The 26124-nt window shown below is 38.2% G+C and overlaps 1 pseudogene; it reads right to left on the minus strand.

Moving 5' to 3' along the window:
- Window positions 1-2875: 2875 nt before the first annotated feature.
- Window positions 2876-25444, minus strand: LOC104219058 (kiwellin-1-like; annotated as a pseudogene).
- Window positions 25445-26124: the final 680 nt, after the last annotated feature.

Here is a 26124-nt window from a genome sequence, read left to right on the forward strand (position 1 = left end):
AATGAAGATTACCCTCTGGAAGGAGAGCCAGTAGAGGAGATTCCAACTCAGGAACCTCAACAACAACTTGAATCAATAGCAACCAGCAGGCCAAAAAGAACAATAACGAAACCTGTTCGTCTCATAGAGACGGTTGCTTGTGCAACCTCAATTGTAGCTGATGATGTTCCTACCACTTATAAAGACGCTGTCCAAAGTTCAGAAGAAGATAAGTGGAGGATTGCCATGAATGATGAAATACAGTCCCTTCATCAGAATCATACATGGAGATTGGCCAATCTCCCGAAGGGAAAGAAAGCAATTGGGTGCAAATGGGTATTTGCAAAGAAGGAAGGATTTCCTAACCAAGTAGATGTTCGCTACAAAGCAAGATTGGTGGCCAAAGGATATGCTCAAAAGGAGGGAATTGATTACAATGAAGTATTTTCTCCAGTTGTAAAACATTCCTCCATTAGAATTATGTTGGCTTTGGTAGCACAATTGGATTTGGAACTAGTTCAGATGGATGTAAAAACTGCGTTTTTACATGGAAACTTGGAGGAGGAAATCTACATGACTCAGCCAGAAGGATTCAAAGTTGCTGGAAAAGAAAATATGGTGTGCAAACTTGAAAAATCGTTGTACGGATTGAAACAATCTTCTAGACAATGGTACAAGCGATTTGACGAGTTTATGTTGCGGCAAGGGTACAAGAGAAGCAAATACGATCATTGTGTGTATTTGCACAAGCTTAAAGATGGTTCCTTTGTATATCTTCTCCTATATGTTGATGATATGTTGATAGCTTCCAAGAATTCGGAAGAAATTGATAAGTTGAAGATTCAACTGAAGAAGGAGTTCGAGATGAAGGATTTGGGTGAGGCAAAGAAAATTCTTGGCATGGAGATAATTAGAGATAGACGTTCAAAGAAACTCTGTTTATCTCAAAAGGAATATTTGAAGAGAGTACTTCAACGTTTTGGCATAGATGACAAGACTAAGCCAGTTAGTACTCCACTTGCTTCCCATTTTAAGCTAAGTACTACTATGTCGCCAATGGATGAAGCTGAACGAGAGTATATGTCAAAGGTACCATACGCAAATGCTGTTGGTAGCTTGATGTATGCAATGGTTTGCACAAGGCCTGACATTTCACAAGCTGTTGGAGTTATTAGCAGATATATGCACAATCCAGGGAAGGAGCATTGGCAAGCTGTGAAGTGGATTCTACGGTATATTCATAATACTGTAGATGTCGGGTTAGTTTTTGAGCAGGAAGACAATCAGTCTGTAGTTGGATATTGTGACTCAGATTTTGCGGGTGATCTGGACAAACGAAGATCAACTACTGGTTATGTGTTTACTTTTGCAAAGGCACCAGTTAGTTGGAAGTCTACTTTGCAGTCAACAGTTGCTTTGTCTACAACAGAGGCAGAGTACATGGCTATTACAGAGGCTGTGAAAGAGGCAATTTGGCTTCAAGGATTGCTAAAGGAGCTTGGTGTTGAACAAAAAGGTATCACAATTTTTTGTGATAGTCAAAGTGCTATTCAATTAGCGAAGAACCAAGTTTATCATGCAAGGACGAAGCACATTGATGTTCGGTATCATTTCGTACGAGAAATCATAGAAGAAGGTGGAGTCACGGTGAAGAAAATTCATACTACGGAGAATCCTGCTGATATGCTGACAAAGGTGGTGACTGCGGTCAAGTTTCAACATTGTTTGGATTTGATGAACATTGTTGAAAACTGAAGATTGAAGATGAAGACACAATCAAATTTTGTTATTGAGAGAAAATTGAAGATGTGGAATTTTGCCAAGGCGGAGATTTGTTAAGTTTGGCAGAAACAAAGTCCCACATTGGTTGGGAGTTAAGTTTGGGGGGGATTTTTCCCCTATAAAAGAAGGCCTAATGTTTAGGATTGAAACACACCTCTCATTTGCCTTCTCATCTGTTTAAGGCATTTGTATCTTCTCTCTTTAGTATTATTTCACTTGTATTTTTGGAGTGGAATAAAATATTGGTTGTGTCCGAGGAGTAGGCAAAATTAGCCGAACCTCGTAAATTCTGGTGTTCCCTTTATTATTGCTTTATTGTCTTATTTATTATTTGGTGGCTGTCATAATTTTTGGTATAGTAGTTGTGACTTATTCACACTATATACATTTGGCTTCCGCAACAATTGGTATCAGAGCCAAGGTACTGTCTAAGTATGCTCTGTGGTTGCAGCATAGTCTGATCTTCCACATCAGAAAAGATTTATCTTGGTAACTGAGTCAAGGTTCTGTCTGAGTATGCTCTGTGGTTGCAGCTTAGTCTGATCTTCCACACCAGAAAGGAAATAATCTTGATTTGTGTCGTCAGCTATTAAATAATATTTGTGTCAAAGATGGGAGACAATAAACAAGAAGAATCTACATCAAGTGTCAACAATACGTCATCATTGGCATCTTCGCTTATGACAAGAATTGTGTCAAATGCGAAATTTGCGGTAGAAATATTTGACGGGTCCGGACATTTTGGGATGTGGCAAGGCGAGGTTCTAGATGTCCTTTTTCAACAAGGGCTAGATCTGGCCATTGAAGAAAAGAAACCAGATGTTATTGGAATCGGGGCAAAGTTGATTGATTTATTGATCTTGGTCAAAAAGTAGTATGTTTGGACTAGCTCTGAACCAAGTCCTGTTTCTCAGATTTCACTAATTAGGTCTCTTGAATAGGCATGAGATTTCATTTTACTATGACTTCAAAAGTCCATATGAACAGAATTTCATTAATTGTAATTTCACAATGACAAAACGTGAGTATTTAATAGTATACATATTACACATAATCCGCATATGCATACTACCATCATCTCCGAACCATACTATAAATATAAGATAATGATGCACTAAGCATCAGACCATGTAATGTCATGCTCGCCCCAGTCACCTTCAGGTATACCCAATGCTTCCCACACTTCTTTAGAACCATCAACAATGTTATTCCGGCATGGAGGCTGATAATCGTGCTCGTCATCACATCCCATGGTAGAGTCACACTCATCTACAACCTTAGCCTTCACATTTCTCCCATTAGCACTTATGGTGAAATAATTAAGGCACCTATTGTTGAGTTTTTAACCTAAAATAGGCTTAAAAGAGAGTGAATGGTAAATAGAGGGAAATATTTTTCATTTAAGATTCCCTTCTTGACAAAGGGACATTGTCCCATATTGGAAGAGGAAGAAGTTTTTGGTGGGTATATAAGCAATTGCTCTTCTTCTAACTCTTAAAGAGTTGAGAAGAAGGCAAGCCTCGCGCTGCCGTCGTCGCTCGACTTCGGATAATTTTTTCGACCAAATTTATTTGTTAATAGTAAATATTAACAGAAATATTACTAAATATCCGTTTTAATAACAGAATATTAATATTAATATTAATATTAATATTAATATTAAATCCAACGGAATGTTAAACGTTTTTCGTTATCCGTTTTTCGCTTTTTGGTTTTGTAATTGAAAATTAATCTCCCTCTTGAATTCCCGGTTTATTGTTGCGTAAATAGCCATTTATGTTATGACATTTCTGAAGAGTTGCACCTCATCAATTTTCAGCTCAACATTGGCTAAAATACTAGTCCATTCTCTTAGATTTTTCATATGATTTTCTGAGTTCTCCTCCTTTCTTCTGCATACTTTTAACTTCAAAGAAAGCAACAATAAGTGTGATTTGCTACCGAACTTTGTGTTCGATGAAACACTGGGGTTTGAAGTACTACTACACTAGTGTGTAATTCATTCTATCATGGGAGGAAATAATCCATAACCTTGGGTACTAGGAGGGGATTAAATTCCTTAACGAAACACTGTGAATTTAGTGGGCTCGGATTAACTTTTGTTTCGTTTACATTTTATGTTTATATGTTATTTTATCTTTTCTAGAATTAGTTTACAAATACAGTTTACTAATAAGCTTAAGGAATTTAACTTTTTCTGTATTGTTGTTATACTTACTGTTCTCGAGACTAAAACCTTTGTGTTTTTTCTACTCTCGTTTTGGAGATTAAAGCCTTTGTAGCGATTTTCTACTCCAGTTTTAAACGTTTATTAAACGTTTGCTTGTGTTATTCTTTTACAGAAATGACGAATGACAACGGAAACTAATTTATTCCGATGGTGACTGCCAATGCATCGACAAGCTGAACCCCGGTAGAAAAATCTAGAAAGTTTTCCGTGATTGATTTCAAGTGGTGGCAGTAGAAGATGTTCTTCTACCTAACTAATTTAAGTCTGCAGAAGTTCATTAAGGAAGATATTCCTGTTCTGCCCGATGAAACTTCAGAGAATGAACGCTTTCTCGTGATTGAGGCATGAAAGCATTCTAATTTTTTGTGCAAGAATTATATTCTTAGCGGACTGGACGACGATATGTATAACGTCTACAATGGTGTGGAGACATCAAAAGAATTGTGGACTGTGCTTGAAAAGAAATACAAAACTGAAGATGTTGGGTTGAAGAAATTTGTTGCTGCTAAATTTTTGGACTACAAAATGGTAGATAACGAGTCTGTTATTACCCAAGTCCAGGAATTGCAACTGATTATTCACGATCTCCTTGCTGAAGGTATAATTCGAATTAATACTGATGTTGAAAATAGTAATTTTAGTATTTTTACTAACATAATTTTCATTGAAGGTCTTATCATCAATGAAGCATTCCAAGTTGCAGCGATGATTGGGAAGTTTCCTCCTTTGTGGAAGGACTTCAAAAACTACTTGAAACACAAATGAAATGAGATATCCCTTGAAGATCTCATAGTTTGGTTGAGGATCGAAGAGGACAACAAAGATGCTGAAAAGAGAGGCCGTGAAAACTCAACAATAATGGGAGAAAACATTGTTGAGGATACTTCTCAAAATAAGAGAAAGAGGAAGCAGGCTTCTGGACCAAAAAGCAACCCAAGCAAGAAGCGGTTCAACGGAAATTGCTACAACTGTGGGAAAGCTGGACACAAATCTATAGATTGTCGTGCTCCGAAGAAAGGCAAGATGAAGGGTCAAGCAAACATGGTTGAAAATCATGAAGATGTTACTTCTGTGTTATGCTTTCTGAATGCAACCTGGTGGTAAATCCTAAGGAGTGGTGGATTGATTCTGGAGCCACTCGCCATGTTTGTGATGATAGGGAGGCGTTTGCTACATATGCTCCTGTTGGACCCGAAGAGATGCTTTCTATGGGAAATGCTGCAATGATCAAAATTGAAGGATGCGGGAAAATATTTCTGAAAATGACTTCTGGCAAGGTGGTGACTTTGAACAACGTCCTTCATGTTCCCTAGATTAGCAAGAACTTAGTCTCTGCTGGACTTCTTGTTAAGAATGGTTTTAAGTGTGTTTTTTTATCCGATAAGATTGTAATAAGTAAGAACGAAATGTTTGTAGGAAAAGATTACCTCACTGAGGGCCTTTTCAAGCTGAATGTAATTGTTGTTGAGAATAATAATAAAATTTAAGCTTCGTCTTACTTACTTGAGTCAAATGAATTATGACATATACGTTTGGGTCATATCAATTATAAAACCTTGCGGAAAATTATTAACTTGAAAGTATTGCCTAAGTTCGAATGCGACAAATCAAAATGTCAAATATGTGTAGAATCTAAGTATGTTAAACATCCTTATTAGTCAGTTAAAAGGAATTCAAATCCTTTAGACTTAGTTCACACAGATATTGGCGATATGAAGTCAATACCCTCTCGTAGTGGAAAAAAGTATTTCATAACTTTTATTGACAATAGTACTCAATATTGCTATGTTTACTTACTTAATAGTAAAGATGAAGCAATAGACGCGTTAAAACAATACAAAAATGAAGTTGAAACACAACTTAACAAGAAAATCAAAATGATAAGAAGTGATAGGGGTGGTGAATATGAATCTCCTTTTGAAGAAAATATTTAGAATATGGAATTATTCATCAAACAACGGCACTCTACATGCCCCAATCCAATGGGATTGCGGAAAGAAAGAATCGTTCATTAAAGGAGATGATGAACGCATTGTTAATAAGTTCTGATTTGCCACAGAACTTGTGGGGGGGGGGGGAGTCGTTCTTATGGCTAACCGAATACTAAATCGAGTACCCCATAGCAAAACACAATCCATTCTATATGAAAAATGGAAAGGAAGGAAGCTCAACTTGAATTATTTTAAAGTGTGGGGGTGTTTGCAAGTTCCTAAACCCAAAAGGGTAAAAATAGGGCTGAAAAAGGAATGTGAGTCGATTGGTGAAAGATTTGAATTTGGTCAAATGATTGATTGATTAATTATTTGGACCAAATTTATTTGTTAATAGTAAATATTAACAGAAATGTTATTAAATATCCGTTTTAATAACATAATATTAATACTAATGTTAATATTAAATCCAAGGGAATGTTAAACGTTTTTCCGTTATCCGTTTTTCGTTTATTGGTTTTGTAACTGAAAATTAACCTCCCTCTTGAATTCCCGGTTTATTGTTACGTAAATAACCATTTATGTTATGCCATTTATGCTATGGCCTTTTTGCATAAACAACCATTCCGAAGAGTTGCACCTCTTCAGTTTCAGCCCAACATTGGCTATAAATACCAGTCCATTCTCTCAGGTTTTCCATACGATTTTCTGAGTGCTCCTCCTTTCTTCTGCATACTTTTAACTTCAAAGAAAGCAATAGTAAGTGTGATTTGCTACCGAACTTCATGTTCGCTAAAACACTGGGGTTTGAAGTACCACTACACCAGTGTATAATTCGTTCTATCCTGAAAAGAAATAATCCATAACCTTGGGTACTAGGAGAGAATTAAATTTCTTAAGAAAACACTTTGAATTCAGTGAGCTCAAATTAACTTTTGTTTCGTTTATATTTTATGTTTATATATTATTTTATCTTTTTCAGAATTAGTTTATGAATATAGTTTACTAACACCTATTTCCTCCACTATACCATCCGGTTGAAAGGGCAACGACTGGAGTATCGTCAGAATGGTATTGGTTGTCACATTCTGATGGTCCACCACCATCTCCACCCTTTTGGAAGCTATTCAGGGTTAAAGCGCGCCCTTGTGTTACCAGTTACAGAAGGCGAACATTTGTAAGTGGTGTACATCTTGCCTTGTTTGCAACAATCTGAGTCATCTTCCGAGTTACATTGTCCTGGAGGCGGCTTTATGCCTCTGATTTTGCCACTCGGCTGGCAAACTTGTCATCTTGCATCTAAGCAGTAAGTAAGAGTGGCAAAAATCAGCAACACCGGAAGTGATGTTCCCAAGCTAGAGTTCTTCTTCGTGGTTTTGGTACCTGTTAGTTCTCTTGTCTTGTTTTGTTTTCTACTGTCGGTTCTCTAAATGAGTTGAGATGATCCAGCTGGTTAATATATAGTGGGTTTGGTCAGAGAAAAATGCCAATATTCTGCTCAAGGCATGAAAAGTTTCTTATAATTAAGTATACAATAATAAGTTAGTATGATTTGCAAGGTACATGATTAAAAGTTGGCAATGCCAATGTCAGTTCCCAATTTATTTACTATCTTGTTAGGATTTAATCAAAAGAACTCAAATGGATGAAAAGAAATATACTTTATAATGGGAGTTGCATCATGTAGCTTTCTTAATTAAGCAAGTAACAACTCTTTCCTGTACAGTACATTCCAATAAATAAGCAAGACTTTACTGTTATAAAAGTAAGATAAAGCCAAAAACATAGTTGAATACTGCTGTCACTACTTTCATAAATGGATCAGTGACATAGTGTGGGAACCGCAGGTTGAACGTAAAGGCTTGTGGCAATTGACTAGAGCGTTAAGATTTTAAGGATGTTTATTTCTCATATGAATACAGGACATATTTGTTGGGTGTGTGTAAACAAAGTCCTACGTGGAAAATAGACAGGAAAAAGATTTTGCGTATAAGGTGTTGGATACTCTTAAAGGTGTGAGGCTTTTTGGAGAAAATCGTGCGGGCTTGGCCAAAGTCGGACAATATCACATCATGTTAAGAGTATTTTTGGACCGTTTTAATCTAACAACTGGTATCAGAGCCAATAGTTTGGCGGGACTATGAAGATGGCGGAGTGTAGCCTGGAGGCCTGACTTAGTGCCTTTAACCGTCTATGGGGTTTATGATCTTTACCCGTAGCATTGAAGATGCATACACAACCTTTGGGCTTCGTTGACCATAAATACTCGGATCATGTGGGTTGCATACAATTAATCTCCAAATTAGCCCATAAATGGTGATGGGTCATGTGGAACTTAGTTCAAAGGGGAAATTGCTGGGTGTGTGCGAACAATGTCCCACATGAAAAATAGAAAAAAAAAAATTACTTGTAAGGAGTTGGATACTCTTAATTGTGTAAGGCTTTTTGGAGTAAACCGTACAAGCTTGGCCCAAAACGGACGATATCAACCACATTAAAAATATCTTTAGGTCGTTTAGTCCAAAAGAATCAAGATATCGAATTGTTTTTAAGCACTGCTACAAAATATCTAAGAGTAAGTGAGCATCAGTAGAAAAATTAAAACAGCTTAGTTTTCAACCATTTGAGGTCAATTCATAACTCCGTTTATGTACCAAGTATAGCTGATTCAACAGTCAGATAAAATAGGAGTTTTATGTAAAAATAGTCCTACTTGATGCAACATCTGAAAGATATAAATTTTTTTATATAACTAACCCAGCTAATGATGAAAAAAAGAACACCCAACTAATTTGGCATCAGGGCCTAGTTGATTGATTTGTTGATCTTGGACAAAAAGTAGAATGTTTGGATTGGCTATTGAACTCGGTCATGTTTCTTAGATTTTACGTAAAAATTGTGCGGAGCGTCTTATTTGATCGTCCCCATTTAACTTATACCCATTTTTTTTTAAAAAGTTTTAACTTGTACCCATTTTTTAAACAATTTCAGTCCCCTTTTTCCTCCTCATTCTCTTCCTCAAATTTATATCCGCCCTCAATCCGATAGTTCCATTAGAAGAAATTCAAAGCTTTTCAGCTTTTTTCTTGTCTACAGATGGTGACAAGAATGCTAATTTAAACAACGCGTATCGATTCTATAAAGGACTATTTTCCAGGCTTGCAGCTAACAAAGGAACACCCCTTCGACCTAGATACATTGAAGTTTACTTGTTTGGATTAATTGATGAGGAGAAATTTTATTTTGTGTCTCATACAACTGACACTACTTATATGAGGCTTATTTTTGTCTCACAAATTTGTGGACCCCAATCTTACACTTCTGGGTTCACAGAAATCAAGGTCCACAAAACTGTGAGACAAAAAATAGTCTCATACAATTAGTGTCAGTTGTATGAGACACAAAATAAAATTTTCCAATTGATGAGGATGCTAAAAGTATTGCTCATGGTAATTTCGACCGACACTTGGGAATTTTTCGATACGATGGGCAGCCAAAGTTTGCTATGGACATTTCAGGTCATGGACATTTCAAGTCAGGGACAAGAAAGCTCTAGAGCTGAAGTTCCCCAATTACAAAATAAAACTCCAGTTACAAAAAAAAAAACTTCAGCTCTAGAGCTAAAGTTCCCTAGTTACAAAAACAAAAACTTCAACTCTAGAGCTGAAGTTTCCCAGCTACAAAACAAAAATTTCAGCTCTAGAGCCGAAGTTCCCCAGTTACAAAAATAAAAACTTCAGCTCTAGAGCTGAAGTTCGCCAGTTACAAAATAAAAACTTCAGCACACTTGCTACTTCAGTCCCGCCTACTAGAATGCTGAAGTTTTGCGTGATTGTTTTTACTACTTCAGCCCCGTATGCTGAAGTTACGCGAAAAAGTGGGTACGCTTGCAATTTTTTTTGCAAAACAGGCACAACTTAAAACGTGACCCAAAAAGCGAGTATAGATGCAAATGCCCCAGATTTTACTAATTAAGTCTCTCGCATATGCATGAAATTTCTAATACTTTGACTACAAAAGTCGATACAAATGAAATTTCATTAATCGTAATTTCACAATGACAAACATGAGTATTTAGTAGTATCTATGCCATATATTACACATAATCTGAGTATGCATACGATCATCATATCCGAACTATACCATAAATTAAAGAGTTAATACCCTCAAAATCCGCTTAAACTATACTATCTTTAATTTGTCAGTTCCCTACCTAAACTATCAAGTGTCCCCGAAAACCCCCTAAACCATATCCTCCTTCATAATAACACCCCCCTCCCGTTGCTTATGTGGCATAATGTATGAAATAACTCGTCTAAGAGCGCGTGAAAGGTGACAATAACCATTAAAATGGGCCCACCTGACAACAACTAACGTCTAATTAGCCTTTTTTTAAAACTTAAATTTTTTCCTCTTTTTATTTTTATTTTTATATTTCACCTTTGTTCTCCATTTCTTCACCTTTCTTCTCCATTTCTTCATCTTAATCCATTTGAAATTCCCCCTCTCTTGTTATTATTGATTTATTTCTTATCTTTCTCATTTATCCATCCTTCATTCTTACTCAAAGTTATTTGAAAAAAAGAACACCCTTTCAAGTATTTGTAGAAGATGAGGTTTAATGTATTTTGTGGTTGTAGGTAGCCTGCTTCTTTGAGAACATTAACGACAAATGCTAACCCAGGAAGATATTTTTTTGGATGCATACTATGGGGTAATCATCTTTCAAATCATCATATGTTATGTGATATAATATGACTAAGATTTCATTTTATTTATAATGGTTTGATTAAACTTTTCAGGATAAGGGTCGTGTGGCTTGTGGGTTTTTTCATTAGTATGATCCGAAATTCCCTGGCCAATCAGATACGTTAATTCTTGGCTTATAGAAGGATAAAATGGAACTTGAGGCTGAATTGAAGAAGAGAAAAAATTTGAAGATGTTGCTTAATATTAGTTTATGTTTCAATGTGTATTTTTGGTTTTTCAAATGCTAGGAGGTATTGTGTAACCATGAACCTTGTTTGTGTACTGACGTTGTAGCATTTTGTTTATTGTATCTAGAATTACGGGTTTCAATTTGTGGTATTAAATCTTCCCATTTTGTTAATTATGTCCTCCATGTATTGTGGGTGTTGCCGGCGTTTGAGCTTAAGCTTGAGCTGTAGCGAGCTTTGTGTGATCAATTATGCTCACCTTATTGCTATTGTCCAGAGATGTTGCCACTGTCCAGTGAGATTATAAAAAGGACATGCATTGAAAGCTAGAAATAACACATGAAAGTCTTTAGTAGATAGTATATTTTCTATTGCACAACCACAATAAAAGCTTAGGAACATTGCATTAAAACTCAAAAGACCTGGACTTGCTCGGTTTTATATTACAACTTGCATCCCAAAAGCATATATAGAAGTAAAATAAGTTTAATAGTTTACATCATAACTTGCACCAAAAAAATATTATCCAAACCACAATCAAAGTACTATTAACATCGGTTCCTAACCATAATAGAGTAGTGCTGAAGCTCAAACACCTCCAGCTTTTTCACTAGCTTTTGATGATTTTGACCTTAAATATTGTAGTAAAGCACTTCTGTGCTGAAGTTGTCTAGTTGTGATTGCTTGCTTTCCCTTCCTTTTTAGGCCGTTACTTGGTTTATAACTATCACGGCCCAAAATCCAACTAGTCGTGATGGCACCTAACCCAACCCACTAGGTAAGCCAATAACCAACTATCCAATTTAATGAGATTTATTAAGGAAAGAAACGATAATACATCTGCTTCTATACAAGAATTTCCCAAGGGTTGGTAATACAAATCATGAGCGTCTAAGATCTAGAATTTACAAAGTTGATATGAAATAAAGTACATCATCTTTTTGAAATATACATGAACAATTAAAACTCTAGATCTACCAAGATCAAGAGGGAAGCTATGACTAGAACGCAGGTACATGTTTAAATCCAACTCTCGTCTACACAACAACATCAACATCAAACATCTGCACACAAGGTGCAGAAGTGTAGTATGAGTACAACCGACCCCATGTACTCAATAAGTAACAAACCTTACCTTAGGTTGAAAGTAGTGACGAACTGAAACAAAGGTCGGAGATCGACACCAATGGCCAACAACAATTCATAACATTATAATAAGAATGATACAAGAAAATAACTTAGGGATGATATTCTCAGCTCGTTCACAGTTACGGAAAGTAGGCATATTTTTCAAGTATAACAGTAAGTCCCAAATCTTCCTCCAAAAACACCCAAAAAAATAAACATTAGAGTAAGTTCGAAAATCGTAAATTTTCCTAAAATTCTTTTAACAATAAATAAGATATTTAATTTTTCAGATAGAATGAGGAAAGTACATCTCTATGCCTACATGTTACTATGCAGGTGAAATCATGAATGTCACCAAAATCGAATAGCATGAGGAAATGCATCTCTATGCCTATATCTCAAATACACATGCCAAACATAATGCATCTCAGTGATGAACTCACGTACTCACACTCTCAGAGTACTCAATCACATAATCTCACTCTCCCACTCATCACGCTTGATACTCAGCACTGTACATGGCAGATCCATCACAACCAAACATACATAAAACCTCACGCTCAGTACTGAATATGGACAATATAGCCTAAGGAAGATCCATCCCAAATATATATATCAACTAACAGTCAGTCACTCAGTACTGCATAAGGCCAATCCATCCCAAGGAAAATCCATCCCCAAATATAAATGATTCGGGAAAGATCAATGCCCAAGGAAGATCCATCCCTCAATATAAATGTCAACTGCGCTCACTAGGGTGCACAGAGTCCGGAGTCCTTTAGCTCAAGCGCTATAATAATCCAGATCCAGGTAAATCAATAAAACATGCTGTGACGTGCAACCTGATCCCATAAATATCACTCACAATCATGCCCTCGGCCTCACGTAGTCATCATTCTCTTCAGTTTCTCGGGCTCACAATATCAAGAGATTAGCCCAAAAAATGGTGATATGATATATCAATAAATAGCAATAGAGACTGAGATATGATATGCAATAAATAAGTATGATTGAGTATAAAATTTCAATTTAAACATATAATTTAACAATATAAATGACCTTAGTGGGTCCCAATAGTACCAACATATGCCTAAGCATGATTTCTAGAGTGAGTCACAGCTCGGTTCTCTAACACATGGAAAATACATGAAAAAATACAAGTTAATATGGTGCACGCCCACACGCCCGTCACCTAGCATGTGCGTCACCTCCAAACAAATCACATAACACGTATAATTAGGGTTCATACCCTCAGCTCCAAGTTTAGAAGTGTTACTTATCTCGAACAAGCCAAATCCAATATCGGGCAAGCCAAATGATTCTCCAAAAAATGCCATCTCGCGCGTACCGACCTCCAGACAACTCGAAACTAGCCAAAAACAACTCAAATGCATCAAATGAAGCCCAAGAAAATAATTCCAAATAAATATGTTAAGTTCTTAATCAAAAGTCAAAAAGTCAACTCAAAAGTAAACCCCGGGCCCACGTCTCATAATCCGCCGAAAGTCACAAAATCTGAACACTCATTGAACCACGAATCTAACCATAGAAAAATTAGTTAAATTCGATCACAACTCGACCTTCAAATCCTCAAACTATAGTTTATGGAGTTGTTACAATTTTTTCCAAATTTTCATCTCAAAATACTAATTAAATGATGAAAACAATGATATATTCATGTATATTAACGAAATTCGAATTAGAATCACTTATCTCGATAAATTTCTTGATAAACCCACGAAAGGTTGTCACAAACCGAGCTTCCAAAGTTCAAATGAGAAATAATACTCTAACCCTCATTTATATAGTACAAAATCTTACCTCCCATTCTGATGACTGCACTTTTTTTTTGTGCGGTCCGAACATTCCAGATTCCGCAGCCGCAATTCCAAATTGTGCGGTCGCACTTCAATAGTGACTGCACTATCAAGCTTTAGTAATTTGACCATAATTTTCTGTACAAATGTCCAAATGATAAATGGTTTAGTTTTATGAAAACTAGACTCAAAGGGTTATAACTTTTATTTTTGGATCATCTACAAATTCCTTATATATTAAAAGATATAAGCTTCCAAAGTCAAACCATCAAACCTACAGATTCTCCTTTCTGCGGCCGCAAGAGGATTTCTGCGGTCTGCACATTTCCTCTGCGGTTTGTACTTTTCTTCTACGGTCCGCACATGAGGCTTTGCCTCAGCAATCCAAAATGTGCCCTCCGCACTTCACTCGCTCCAGAACATCATCAAAGTGCCGAAATGCCCAAACTTGTTCAAAACTCATGCGAAACACACCCGGGGTCACCGGAACCCCCATCCAAACATACCAACAAGTCCTAAAACACAATATGAACTTACTCGAAGCCTCAAATCACTCATAACAACATTGAAACGATGAATCACACCTCAAATGGAACTTTATGAACTTTGAATCTTCAACTTCCAAAACTCGCGCCGAAACATATCGAATCAACCCGGAATGAACTCAAATCTTGCACACAATTCCAAAATGACATAATGAAGCTATTCCGATTCCTGGAACCACAATACAAATCCAGTATCATCAAAGTCAACTCTCGGTCAAACTTATGAACTTTCCAAACTTTCAAATTTCCAACTTTCTCCAATTAGCGTTGAAACCTTGTAGAAACTTCCAAATGCAAATCCGGGCATACGGCTGAGTCCAAAATCATTTTCCGGACCTAACGAAACCATAAAAACTCTAATTCGGGGTTGAACTCTAAAAAGTCAAACATGGTCAACTCTTCCAACTTAAAGCTTCAATCATGAATTTCATCCTTCCAAATCAATTCCGAATAACCTAAAACCAAAATTAATGATTCACACAAGTCATAGTACATCATACGGAAATGCTCATGCCCTCAAACTACCGTACGAAGTGCAAATTCTCAAAACGATCGGTTGGATCGTTACATCCTCCCCCACTTAAATATACGTTCATCCTCGAACGTTGCAGAGTTATTCCAAAGCCATCAAACCACCTTGTAACCTTACCATGCACATACTCGGGGGTGATCTTACATCACCCTAATCCATATCAGCCTGACGACATAACATAACTGAAGATCCTTAATTCAACCTTAGCCTATAAGCTTTAGAATCCAATTTCCAACATCCGAAATTTCCTATAAGACCTGCATCTCGCATCTACACACTGTATAAGTCTGAATAAGTTTCACCAAGCCGTAACCATAACCCAAGACACAATCACATGATATACCACATAGCTCAAATACTCATAGCAATAACTTCCGATTGCAATAGCTGCTCGATAACCAACTCGACACCGGTAACAAACCCCATATCAACTAAAATCTTGTTCTGAACCGCTGTACACTTCCAATGATGAAAGAGACATGCAAAACCTCTTAACCACTCATCAGATCAACAAGTCATGGAGTTCTTTCTCGTCCGTCAGGAACCAAAGCCAAGTGACGACTCCTGGTATTATTCATCCATACATACTATAATCCAGTCTAATAGTATCCATTCTAGGTCCAATGACCTTACCTCATCAAGCACAACTATTCTATTGACATGCCACCCAATACTACCTAGAATCACAAACTATGCAATCCGTGCACCAATAAGTAACAATTCAAATGTACCCACAATGAAAAATGAGTGAAGTGAGAGAGCTGTCATGCAAGCTAAACAAGCACCACCACAACTGCAATGCTACAAACCCATCGTACCTAGTGGAACCAAGGCACACAAATCTAACACAAAGGATCATTTCTCGACATAACCTAGTTGCAATGCGTGACCCCATCCAAACAGTTGGAACACCTCAAGCCACAATGCTCCAAATCCATAACCACATGCAATTTGACATCAAGTACACAAGGTGCATGACCATAACCACAGAGAAGCAAATAACACAATACCACAAACCCGAAAGGACCATAACCAAGGCGCAATCAATCATTCCACACCCCAATCACCAAATCACACTAAGTACGCTATAAAGCCCAAACAGAACCACACCGTGTGCGTATATAGACAACAAATCAAAACCCCCCGTAGCATAGAAGAGTAACACATAGATCATATCAGACACGAATAAGCTCAACTATAACCAAACGACACACCCCTCATCACTAACAGTTCTGAGCCAATAAATCCAGCCCGCTGTAGAATACACATCCTTATTAGGCCTACCCACGAGCTCCTTATTCAACCCGGGTCATCCCAACTAGATAATTAACCCCCTGAAGATCCATAATGACCTAAACATAACACATACCATCGTCTGGCTAGCTTTGGCCACATATTTATATCCGCAACCGCAAAACAATCTGCTTCTGAGAACTCACAACCTCCAAATTCGTAGAACACATGAATCACCATATCTGAAACTAACCCCACCGCCCAAATATCTAACACATCTCTCATACACGATCATCCCACGAGGAATACTTCTATAGTTCTTCCGTGCCACATAGCAAAATCTGAATATCAGCAGTCGATCAACCAGGCGAGCACCGCAATACCAATGAACATCCGTAAGTCAAAACACCCATCCATGTTGTCTAAGAATTCATGATCTTCGCCTCAAAACTGAACCATGACCTTGCACATACAAATCTCAATCATACACAACACACCGCATCTATCCTGCCATCATATGAAAAGCACGAGAATCTCAAAATCAACTCTAAGTCACCAGAAAAATACATACTCGATCAGTCAGAAACCTTCCATTTGATCTTATCCAGGAGAAAACCCTAATACGCAACATGTTTCTCACGCCATCAGGAAATATCCACCTCGAACCGTGATAGAAATGATACAGAACTCTTTGTAATCCATTTACACATAACCAAGCTATCAGAACTAAATCCCTCTAAGTCAACCAAGCCACGCAGGTCGCCAAAAACCAAGAGCATTGCCACAAAACACCTATAGAGACTCACCATATCATAAGTACCCAAAGAACCGATCATACCCATTACCATGCTGATCCAACCTACTATCAAACTATCCTATTTCTCTGAGTTCCTTCAGAAGTACCCTCAATATGACACTTCTCCTTAATAGAATACCATGATCCTAAACAAAACTCACCCCACAAGATCCTAGAATAAAATCACATCGCCCTAAGGCCCATAAGCCGATGTATTCCACCTTAAGCACCCCAAGAGTACCACAATTGAGACACCCACTCTAAAGAAACCTTTTGTGAGTCTAAAGTCGTTTACTTCACCTTCCTGATACTGAAATGTATAATACATTTTGATATAGAAATACCACAAGTCCCGACACCATCCAATGTAAATCTCAGGTTCTAGCCATATATAAATCTGAAAAACTATCAATTGCTATATATAAATCTTGAACCCATTAGAACCTTCTCGAGATTCATCTACTCTGCTCACATCTCAATTGCATTGCTCAAACATGCCAAACGACATATGCCTCATTAGCACGACGACACCCAAAGAAGTAACCCCACATTAATGCAACCAAGAAAATTCCTATTCCATGCACACTACATCCTTCATAAATAACCACTCAACCATTTCATGATTCCCATATATCCACATAGTATAATACAACCTATATCTAGAAATTCCCTTACTCGAGTTATCCTCGATCTCAACCTCTGCAAGTCATAACTGATTCACAAGTATACCTCAAACCGAAACCAATACAAGACATAACTATGCAATCAACTCATCGATAGCTGACTCCCCCACTTGGCTCAAAGCTATGGAATAAAACATCAACTTACAATAACCATACCCCATTACTGCCATAATACCGCAATGAGATTCAACTAAATCCTTCATAAGCTCATGTAACACAAACTATCTAATACCTCAAATCATTTGCAAATCTTGCATTCATCCTCGTGACGGTCAGGTCAACTATTACAACCGATCCAAACTCATGTCGCACAAATATAACCCAGTGGTGGAAAAGAAAGCCTCCACACAACATAATAAAAATCACACATCCGTAGATTAACCCACATGCTTAGACTCAAACTGACATCTCTTTATACCCTTTCACAGCCACAACTACTATGCAGTCACTTAATCTTTCTTAGTATGAACTCACCAATAAAACATGAGAACCTAATTCATTCCATAGTTAAACAACATGAAAGATCCTCCAATACACTCATAACTCAAGACTATATGTCACACAAGACATAAATAAAGCACCCAATAGTCCTTTTTACATCTCAAGCAAGCTCTTATTGTCATATTCAATCCATCTGAACACATCCCGCAGTCACATCATACTCATCATATAGCCATCCAATCACTCATCGAGCCGTAAATTCTACTAATAGGGACGCTACCGGACTTATAAGTCCAAAAGCATGTGCTCACACAACCGAAATCCTCATGCTCAAGCTATGGTCAAAACTCGGCCTCAAGTCCTCTAGACTGGCCGATCAAGCACACAAAACACATCTCGCACCTCATCCATGGAATTACAAGTTGTCGATGCACAGATGATACCGAGTGCTCACATGCGTATATGAGAGCGTGGAAAGAATTCAAAGAGTTCCGCTTCATGTTAAATCAATGCAGCATGATAAGGAGAAAAAGATTGGAAGTTTCTCCTAAATAACCTGTAGCATCTCGAAGATAGGTGTCACGCCCCATTTTTTCCTCTGCGGAGAAAGTCCGGGTTTTGACATTCATGGGGGTAATAACTCATTTCCTTTTGAGAATTGGATATTTGAAGAGTCACCACCTAACAAATTATGGTGTGTTAGGGCACCTAGAGTAATTAACTCTTCGACTAGTTTGCATTACCAGAGATTAGGGTAAGGGATCGAAATAACCTTGAGGGGAAGGTGTTAGGCACCCCTCTCGGTCCACAATGGTGGGTCCTAACAGAACTTATATTCATGAATTAGTCCATTAACAAATAAATAGTTGAATCAAATAATTTGCAAGTAAAGCTCGTTAGACGTTGTATAACTCAAATAATAAGGCAAAGGTTTTGAACAAGTTGTATATGAAATAAAGTTTTAAACAGAAGGGATTTGGGAAAGGAGGGGTTCTAGGTTGGTTAGCCTACAGGATCACCCCACACAATGTTCAGTAAACACTCTTCAATGAGGGGCTACACGTGACATTAGCGCATAGTCATTATATCCCATATCTACCCTTCCCACCCCATGGTCTTAGCCTAAAGTGTGGTAGCAGACTTGATGATGCCTATGCGTGCACTACCCGTCCCTTCCTTGTGGCCCTAGAGGTATTTTAGGACCTCTAAATCTGGACAGTTCTAGACGACCCCTATGGTGCTTAAAAGGAAAAAATTCTAAGGATACATGCAAGAATAAATAGGACCTTAGCACATAAGGCAGAAAAGAAGCAATTAGAGACTCAAGTTCAGCTCCATAGATAATGCATGTAAACAGCACGACTCAAACACGAATAAGGGCAATATTGTTAAACAGTATACTAAGACATGATGTCTAGGCGAATATCAGAACACATGAGATATGCAGTTTTTGTTTTATTAACTTAGAAGTAATGGCCCTATCCATTTGCCTACTGATTTTAAGCTTGTTAAAGTCAGAACAACATTAAGTAGCAGAAACAGTTTCAGAGCTGCAGGATTTGAAAACGTCCAATAAACTTGCCTACACGCTGAATAGCGGTGTCTTAAAAGCATGATAACTACGCTTGACATATTAAAACAGTGGGCATATTTTAAAACTGACTCTTGAGTCCCTATAGACATGCTTTCTAACAGTGAATTAAAGTAGTATTTAAGAGAATTCATTTTAGGAAAACAAACCGTTAATTAGACCAACTTCAAAGCAAACTACTCAAGAACTGGATTGACTTATTTAAACTACACTGATTTTAGATCAAGGCAGAGTTTCTGATGTTGTTCCCTATAGGCATGGTATCTAATTGTTAAGAGTTGATGTTAGAAACTTGTAGGCATGCTTTCTAACATGGTAAGACAAACATAGCAAATATAACATCCTATAGGCATGATTTCTATCCATTTACCCCACAAGTATGTAACTACCCACCCTTTTTTCACTAGTCACCCCAATATTCATTTACAAATTATTACAAACCAGATGAATGAATTACATAAATAGATAAAAAGAAAAGAAGAAGTTACACTATAGGGAGACTAAAGCAGACCCAAGTGATTTCCCAAGACCTCCAATAGCCTCAAATACCAATTTTATAGACAATATTATTTTCTAGGTACATCAGAGTTCCCTAAGGGTCTCAAGGATCCCGGGTAGTGCTCACACCCAGACTTTGTAACCAAATGAGTAAGTGCAGTGTGGAAGGGCCAGCCTTAGTGTGCCAGAGTTCAGAGGGTTCTCAAAAGGATCCCAAGGCAGTACACACACTGGAGGGGGCAGAACCTAGTGACTTAGGAGTAGAGTGAGGGTGCTTGACACAGTTTGAAAGGTTTTAGTGGGAAAACAATGTTAAAAAGAGATTTGCTTGAAATAGTTTTGTAAGAAAACACATAGGGAGTTATTAAATAAGATAGTTTAAAAAGGTAAGGTGACTAACAGTCATTCAAACCAAATACAGAACCAGAAAGAGGTTCATCAACACTTCAATACATAGAGTCAAATAGGTGCACACATCCACTTAGGGGTAATGGGGGTTTGGGGCAGGCATATGGCATATAGTAAGTATAGATGCACATAGGTACAGAATCAGAGGAGCCTTAAAAGGGGTCAAGTATAGCATGAATTGTAGAGTTAATACAGAATCAATAGGCTTAGGGTAGCCAATTACTTCATACAGAAAGGTGCATGCCAGGGATCAGAGAAACATAGTCACATTGGGTCATACTAGAAGGGGGATCCTAAGGGGTATACAACATGCAACAAAGAAGATAGTGAAGTATACATGTTAATTGAAGGTTGAACAACAAAACCATAGATAGAAGCATATTAGAAACATGACAAATTGAAGTAATAGGAGAAGCATATTGTTTTGGGACTTGAATTAAAATTGGAACATACCAGTAAGGGGATAGTAAGCACAAAGTGAAAGAAAAACCAGTAGTTAGCCTTGGCTTGTAGTCGGCTGAGTTTAGACAGTAGTAAGTAACACAAAAGAGAGCAGAAAGCTTTAAGTGTGAAAGAGAGAGTTTTTGAACCAATGTGTTCGTGTTTGTGTCAATGAGAAAGTAGGTATATATAGTAGTTCGAAACTAGGTAAAATAAGGTAAGAATCACAATAGTATAGTAATTATGGAACTTAGAACCAATTAGAGCAAAAATCAGTACAAATATTCCCATAAGTTAAGGGAATCAGTTCAAACGGTAAGAACAAGTAACAAATAAGGAAAGAAATCAATGTATGACCAATAAGGAAAGATCTCAAATTCTGTAAGTATAGGGTAAACAATTAGGACTAAGTTCAGAAAACTCTAATTAAGGAGATAATCAGTAGGAATAAAATACTAATGCAAACAAGGTAAGCAAATCAATCAATTTGAATAGAAAGAGTAGGAATCGAAGGTTTAAAGGAAGGTCTTCCAATCAAACCATGAAATAGGGAATCCAGAATTAATCAAAGAGAAAGTCATGATTTAGTGTTCAACATATAAATAGAGTAAGATAAGAACAACCAGACATAACAAACATGAAGGTTAAATAGCACTGATAGAAAGAAGCACGTCTTGAACAGTCAAGATGGACACAAGCACATAGAGTGATATAAACTAGGCTAAAAACTCAGTAGGAACATATTCAAGGTAAGATAGTCGCAGAAACTCAAACAAGAAACGATCAGTCATGCTAATTGATTGTAGCGGACTCAACCTAAGGAAGAGCGGGCGCTAATACTTTTACCCAATAGTGCTATCGGGGTCAATTTTCCACAGGAAGCTTCAATTTGGAGTTGAGTGTTTGTATGGTCTAGGACTATGTTTTAGCTCCTAATTTATCATCTAACATTTTTTTGTTTTCTTTTGATTATCAACTACAATTTATCAACTACAAGTTTAAAGCTAAGTTAGGCTAAGATATTGATTCTAAGTTGTATGCAATATAGAGAAAGGCACTAGGGTCGTGGCATGTACCTAGGTGGTCAACTAAGGGGTAGAGATTCCTAATGCAAGAATGATGAATACGAGACTTATGCTATAACCGTTGCACTTTTGCACCCACTCTCACACCTCTCGGTAGAGAGAGTGATTTTGCCCAATTGACTCTCTTGAGACCAATTGGGTAGGCCAATTTGCCCAAGCAAATTATGGTTCAAGTTGGGTAATTACTCTCTCAAGGTTTAACCCGTTAATTGGGACTACCATTCTCATGGGTCCATCCCAATTCCTTGTTGGAATTAATCTTGGGGTCATAGACTCTCTTTCTCAAGAAGAGTCAAGACTCACTATGCTAGACTTAGTGTTTGCAACCACCAAATTTTAATGAAAACATAAGATTAATCCAAATAACAAATACCCAACATCATTCATGCACTAAACAATCACATCCATTAATTACCCACACTAGGGTTGAGCCACAACCCTAGCTAATGGGTTTAGCTAGCTATAATAGAAACAGAAATTGAAGAAATAGTAGATGAAATTGACATAATAATTAACTACAATGTTAATTTACTCAAATCCACGTTAATACTATAAGAAATTGCCCAAAATAGGATAAAACTATGAAGTCTCGAGTTCAGCTGCTATCTGATAAAAACAAAAAAAAAACTCTCCCTCTAAAAAGTAAAATGTCCTATTTATACTACACATGAAAAACTAGACAAAAATACCCCTGAGCGTCTGGCGCGGACCGCGCACAAATGACGCGCGGCCGTGTAGGGGTTTGGGTCTTCATATCTTGCTTTGGGACGCGGACCGCACAAATGTGACGCGCGGCCGCATAGGGTGTTTTTGTCCAAATCCACCCTCTTTGAACTTCATCCACGTGGAACGCACTGATTAGGTGTGCGGCCGCGTGGGCTTTTGCCTTGAATGACTAAGTATCTGACACTCTTGTGCGCGGACCGCGTGGAAAGGAGCGCGGACTGCGCATCTTGACTTGGAAATTGCATGGTCTCTGAACTATCCTGCGCGGCCGCGTGGCAAAGCAGTGCGGACCGCACATGTCATTTTGTTCCTCACTTCAGTTGTCTTTTGACACTTGGCAGATTTCACTCCTTTTTGAGTCGATCTTTGGTATTTGTCATCTTGTCGCTCAAACCTGCAATCAAGCGCAACTTGTAAGCATTTTGGGACTAATTTATGGCAGTTAATACACAAAGCTTGGGTAAGAATGGGTATAAAACATGTAGAAATCACAGTTATCAACTCCCCCAAACTTAAACCTTTGCTTGTCCTCAAGCAAATAAAATGAGACCTACCCCTCAATGGAAAACACCCAAGTAATTCCTGTTTATCCTAAAGTAACCTCAACAAGCATCAATTGGGACTAACAATTGCCCTCAATGCGAATGCATCATTAACACATTTAAACTTTGAAAACTTGTGGATCAAGTGTGACACAAGAGCATCAAGAGTTGACACATTTCATCAAGGAACCTTTCTCAATTTCTTTGGTCATTGTGGAACCCAAATTCACACATCCTCGACTTTCCCTAAGTGAACCTCACCATTTTAGAGTATTTGCACACAAATCGAGGTGAATGGACTTCTCTCTCATCTCTCACAAAGAAAAGGCCCTAAGTCCGGCTCTAAGTACCATATGCTTGCCCCTTATGTAAGTATCCACTAATGTAGGCTTCCCTCAACTCAAGATCATATAGAGGGCTTTTGAGGAGTCATTGTGAAGGCTTTGGGTAAAGGTAGGACATGTTTTTGTTCAAATGGGTTCAATCTTCCCTTAAACACTTCTTTTGATTTATTTTGGCACACTTTCTTGACTCAATTGAGTAATTCACTTCTTTCAAGGGGTTAGAGAGACACATTATCACTCTTTATTTTGCAATTCAAACCCTTTTTCCTTTTTACCACTTTTTCACACCTTTTTCACTTTTTTGTTGTCCTTGGATTCCCTTTTTGGTTCTTATTCATTTTTGTCTTTCTTTTTGTCTTTTCTCTTTTTCATTGCCTTCCTTTTCTTTTGCTTTTGCGCCTTTTTACCACATTGATGCCTTTCTTGTCTCTCCCCCCAAACTTAGACATTTTCCATTTACTCAAGGGAAGATTTGGGTGCCAAGAGAGGGTCTCATTAAGAACGGGTATAGGCTTGTAGCTTGGTTCATGAAAGAAAAATGTTTAAGGGTCAAAAGGGGTGAACTAGAGATTATTTCATTGGTAGGTCATGGAAATTGTTCAAATTTTGCATTTTGGATCAAGGAGAGCCTATAATCACGTCTCAAGTCAAGTTCCACCTATGATTTCGCCTCAACAAACATTCAGGGCAAGTTCTAGGGCATCGGCTCGGTACTTGGGCTCACGATTCGAATTCTCACTACACACACTCAAGGATTGCCAAAGACGGAGTCGAGGGCCACAACGACCATAGATATGATTCAAGTGCACAATGGCCCAAAATGACCACATGATGATTGTTTGGTCAACACAAGAGTCTCAAGGCCACAATTTCACCATCCTAAACACAACATAATGTCTTTGACCATAGGATCAAAGGCAAATGTGCTAGGCCCAAGTGAAGCTTTGCCTGAGGTACTCTTAACTACAAAAACTTGAAAATCAAAAAGAAAAATCAAAAACGGACTCAAACCCTTAAGAAGGTTGTCACACCATCTATCATTGGGAAGAGCCACCCGGTTCGCACAACACTCTACCCTTGGAAAGAACCGTGGCATTAAGAAAACCAAGGGCTTAATGCAAACGCCAAAACAAAAAGGCTACGAGCCTAACTTTGCAACTAAAACGAAAAATTTGACGAAAAATAGAAAACCAAAATGAAAACCGAATGAATATATACAAAAGGGGAGGAGAATATACAACTAGGGGAAATGAATATATTCATTCAGTTTAAGAGCATCTAGAATGAACAGTTATATACAAGCCATCTACAACTCCGAATGTGCTGAAAGTAAAAGAATATATACAGTAATCCAACAGTTAATCAAAATAGTAGGGCCACACCCCCACGAATAAAATCTAGCATTGTCCCCAATGCTAACTATCAAAATAAGCACCAAAATAAAAGAAAGGATATAGAAAGGCCCCTCAAGCCTCATCCGTCACCCTGTGCTGGTCAGTGGCTCCTAAGTCCTCTGTACTGGCGGGGACCTCAGACTGGTCCCCGGCCTGCTGCTGTTGTGCTGCTGGGATAGGTGCCTGCTCAAGAACTGGCTCATCAACTGGTGGGGCAGTAGAGGGACTCTTCTAAACCGGTGCTACCTCAATCACAACTCCCTTAGTGCTAGGGAGTTTCCTCTCTTTCCTCGGCCTCTGCTCCTCCTCCTGTACCTGTGCTACTGCTGGCTCTACAGTCGGATCCCCAAATAGTAGGTCAATTGGCAACTGATCCGACATGAGCTTGTCCGCATCCACTCTCAACTGTGTCACTGACTACTTGGAATCCTTCTGCTTCCTCAGCTTCTTGTGCTCCCGAGCCAATTTCTCCAACGCTTTGCCATGTGCCCCAACCGCCTTAGTCAAGGCATCCTGCGTCGCCATCATCTTTTCCTTGTTAGCTAGGATCTTCTTTAGTGCATACTTAATGGAGGAAGGAATCTCAACAGTAATTGGTGCTCCCTGTGCCTGTACAGTAGTGGTCAATGTAGACAACTTGGATGTCGTAGCTTCCATCCAGTTGTTCAAACTGGCAAGGGAATGGGTGAGCTGGTTTGCGGTGAACCGGTGAGTCTTTGATGAAGGGACTACCGGGTCAGCTTCAATAGAAGGACCAGCTGCTGACGACGGACCTGGAGGAAATGCCTTATCAGTAGCAGGAATGGTGGAAGGCTCACTGGGCTACTCAATGACCACTGGCTCCTCAGACTGTCCAGGTGCGGTTGAAGTGGATACCACATTCTTCTTTCCCCTATTTGGGTTGTCTGGATCCAACTGACTATACCATGAGTACGGGGCCACCGGAGGTACCTTGACATCATATTTCTTTTTCTTCACTTTCAATTCTTTGAAGTACAAAGTGAGTGTGTTTGGGAAGGGGTAGTTTGTTTGGGTCTCCTGACCAACTGTAGAAATCACTC

This window comes from Nicotiana sylvestris, chromosome 1 (genome assembly GCF_000393655.2).
Source record: "Nicotiana sylvestris chromosome 1, ASM39365v2, whole genome shotgun sequence".
Lineage (NCBI taxonomy): Eukaryota > Viridiplantae > Streptophyta > Magnoliopsida > Solanales > Solanaceae > Nicotiana > Nicotiana sylvestris.